This window comes from Nestor notabilis, unplaced genomic scaffold (assembly GCF_000696875.1).
Source record: "Nestor notabilis isolate BGI_N333 unplaced genomic scaffold, ASM69687v1 scaffold2311, whole genome shotgun sequence".
Classification (NCBI taxonomy): domain Eukaryota; kingdom Metazoa; phylum Chordata; class Aves; order Psittaciformes; family Psittacidae; genus Nestor; species Nestor notabilis.
This window is the reverse complement of record NW_009913146.1, coordinates 56,530-60,650: the sequence shown is the minus strand read 5'-3', so window position 1 is coordinate 60,650 and position 4,121 is coordinate 56,530.

The following is a 4,121-nucleotide window of genomic DNA, read 5'->3' as shown; positions in this document are numbered from 1 at the left end:
TGCATGATCATGTAAGGAGGCTTTTTTTTTTTTCTTTTCTTTTTTTTTAACTCCTTGCTTTCTTTTTTTAAGCTTTATTAATAAAGGAGGGTAAAACCAAAAACAACAAACACAAAGACTACATAGACAAACCATCAGGAAGACACAGGCAGTCAGTAAGGCTTGACATCTCGGAGAATGGCTGAAACACTCAGGTATACTGAGTCCCTGCAGCAGTTAACTGCTGTTGTCACTATGTGGCCAAAACACATTGTATTTCTTGTCTTGTGGTCTTCTACCCCTCTTTCCATAATGCATTTCTTTGTAGCTCAGAACTTTGGCTATCTTAGTGTCTCAGAGGCAAAACTGTAAAATAGCTGCTACATATCAGTGTCCTTGAATTCCTTTTTTTACTTTTCCCAACTGTGTAATAATTTTTCCTGCAGGAAACTCCATGCATCAAAGAGTCTCTAACAACATAGACACGCCATCTGGATTTAAGTTAATTCCTTCCCTGTATTCATCCACAGTTCAGCATTCACAAAGGAGTTACTGAGCCACTTCACTGCAGGAAAGTATAGCTCATGCTGCAGCCAAATGTTAGATATGGGTAAATGCAGCAGAAGGAACAGCCTGCTCTTTCGCCACAAAAACCCCTGTGCTGTGAAGCTCCTAATCTTAGGTTTTCAGTAAAAGGGAATCCCTCATGAGTGTCGTGGAAGAACAAATCCATGAATGCACCAGGTAAAGCCTGTGTTCGGGTTTTTTTGTGCTGTTTTTTTGTTTGTTTGTTTTTGTGCTGGGGTTTTGTTTGTCTGTTTTGAAAACATGCAAAACCTGTTTCACTAGGATTTGTTTTAAATAATATTTTACTAGATAGTTGACTGATGCAAAAAACATTGCACCAGCTGCAGATGCATTTTCTTTCCTGTACCAGCGTCCTGTGTAATTAAGGGCAAGAGGTGATGAGTTAAGAACATGAGAACTTTGAAATACCTTAAGACACTACAGACACCTCCTACCAGTGGATTCAGTCAAAGGTGAGGAGTTCAGGGGAAACTAGTTTCTCCTTACCTTTCTACTAAGTGTTTCTGCTGCTTTGTATGTCCCATTTCAAGGCAATTAAAAATAAGCCTTGGATAATTTTATGAAACTTACACGGATTACTCTAAGAAGTATTCCTTAATACCAGGAAGATACTAAAGCCATGCTTAATGTCAGATTCCCTCACATTGCTGAATCTAGGCTTCAATGTGGTTCCACATTTAAAATGAAATTGAAATAAACATTAAATAAACTCCAAATCCCACAGAATTCACTTAGCTCATTAGCCCCATCTTCACATTTGTCCATCAGAAATAAGAGACAAGATACCACAGTGACTAAAAGTGATTTTGAAGGTTTTATAAGCAACGGCAATTTCTTCTAATACTTCTATGGTTTTTATTATGCTTTTTTGTTTGAAAATTTGAGACAAATAATATTTCACATACATTCTCCTGTATTATAGCACTTGGTTTTGCTCCTCAAGCAGTATCAAAGGGCACTGTATTATCTTAATTTCTGGCTATCAGCTAAATAGTTGCAGAAGTCCAGAATTTGTTGTGCATGGTTTGGATTGCAGCCCATACTAGATCCATTTGTTTCTGATGAGGAACACATTTAGATCTAGAAGAAAAATGTTCTGTAATGGAAAGAAGAGCAACCTTTGCTTTCATTACTTGGTCCAACTGCTTTTCTGTACTGCAGGTAGAAATAAATCCTTGCAGCTGGAGGGGAATAAATTTGGCTGCTAAGAACAGCCATTAAAGTAACCAGAAAGAAAATAACACTCCATGCAGCAGATCCAAATGGGGATGAGAGATACAAAAAAACCTAGAGGCAAGGCACAAGATAAAGTTTAATAAAGGATCATGTTTCAGTGTAGCTGGAAAGATTAGGAGTAAAGACAAAATAAACCCCATCCCCTGATATGCCTCCAATCATGCATATAAATGTGCTTTTAATTTGCAACACTATAGCATTTGAAATGTTTCATGAGTTGTGAAATTTAACAAGATCTATGTTGCTTTAGGCTGAATCTGGTTTGGTTTTGCTTAAATTACTGAGCCAAACACAATGTGTGGAGTTGCAACTCAGTGTGTTGTTCGTGTGCTAACATTTTCCCTATTTAATGTTTTCTTATGTATGGACTCACTATCAGTGGGAAGTGATTAAACAATCCAATTATTTGTCTGCTACGTTTGTTTCTCATCACCTTTCAGGAACTACGTGAAGTCACTTCTGCACGCACACTTCTCCCGTGTGACTCAACAAAAGGAGAGCAAAAGACACCAGACTGCTGTCTTCTTGTGTGTACTTGCCAACTGGTGTCTCAAAGCCATTTAAGACTTTGGGAAAAGGTGCCACAATATATTTGGGGTTTATTCAACAGAAGTAACAGGATATTACACCATGTCAAGGTTTCAGGGATACAGTATCTTCACAGATCTATTGAAGTATTTGAGACAACACACGTAAACCACACTGTTGTTTGTTAATGCTTCTTCCACACAGCTTCAGAAATGTATCAATTTAGGCTATAAGAAAAGTGAAGACAAAACAACTAAAAATTGCTAGCAAAAAATAAAGTCCCTTTTCATTTATTTTGTCACACACTAGAACATGAAACATAAAAGGGAGCCCTGATAAGTCCAGTTTTACAGCTGATGGTTTAGACTAATGATTATTAGTAGGCAACTGATAGAATCTTCAACTCTTATACAAAATGCAGCTAAAAGGAACTATTCTTGGTTAGATACTCAGAGGAAAAGCCTGCCTGGAAACCCCAACATTTCTAGAAGTAAATGCTGGTAAAGCAGTATTCTTAACAGATAGGTATAAATATAGTAACCCATCACTCTTCCAGAAAGCACAGAACAAGCTGGGGACCATAAAATTGCAGTCCAGCATCGCTGCCAGAAAGCCCAGGGTATTGCTCCCATGTTATCATGCTTGTAACTCTTACTCCCTTGCTTATTTTAAACTATTGTCAGAATACTATTCTAACAGCACTATTGCTGTTAAGGCCACAGAGATTGAATTTGCTGGCAGTGATTAAAAAAAATTAAAAGCCAAAAATATTAAGACAACGTAAGGCCAGATTCTGATTGGAGCTATACTGTACACATGCATTAACCCCAGTGACTTCAGAGTAATTACACAAGGTTGCTAAAATTAGCATCTTGCCCATAGCAACAAGCAAATTAGAAACACATAAACACAGATGAAAGGAGAGATAGGAGCTGAGAGCAGCAAGATACTGCCCCCGTGAAGTCTTTGCTGTGTTGCTGACAAGCAAAAGGAATTTGGGAGAAAAAGCTGTTCTATCTCAGCCACTCCCCAGGAACCTGAGCAGGAGGGTACCAGGGTGGAAGGCACATTTTAACAGAAGGGATCATAATGGACAGCTCAGGAAGCCTTTTAAAAGGAGGGACAGTGAGTTTGCCTGCCAGGCAGGTTTTTGCAAGATCTCATCATTCTATTTTTAACACCACATGCCATGTTACATTACATCACACCACAGGAGACACACACCACATATAATAAAATGCATTAGAAATATTGTGTGTTCTCTCAAGAATAAATGCCCATAGCTCACAATAGGGGCTTAAAGGTAAGTTTTCCAGGAAGGATATGAAATTCCCAGGCAAAAATTTGTAACCTAGAGAGTTCACTTTCACATTCTGCCAGCTCAGCACTTGAAAACTCACAGCATCTACCAGCACCTTCCTCTTCTCTGTCCCCTCTTCCATCACTGCTTTTTTAATTTCTTCAGCATCTATTCTTGTCTTTTCCCCTGAGAACAAACTGCAGCATAGTCTTTCCTATATTTAACTGTGTTTTATCTCTCTATCTACCCAGGAGTTCATCCAGGCATCCTATTTCATATCATTAAAGCAAAAAGTCGCAAGTAACTCTCCAGCACACCTGGGGTGTCCCAAGTGTTCCACATGGAGCAATCCATAGGCTGCATTGCACCCAGGATGGGGACCAGACAGCTTTGGACAGCCTGATCTAGTTAGACCTGTTTTGAGGAGACAGAGTGGATGACCTCTGGAGGTCACTTCCAGCCTGAATTATGATTCTATGACTCTCAATAT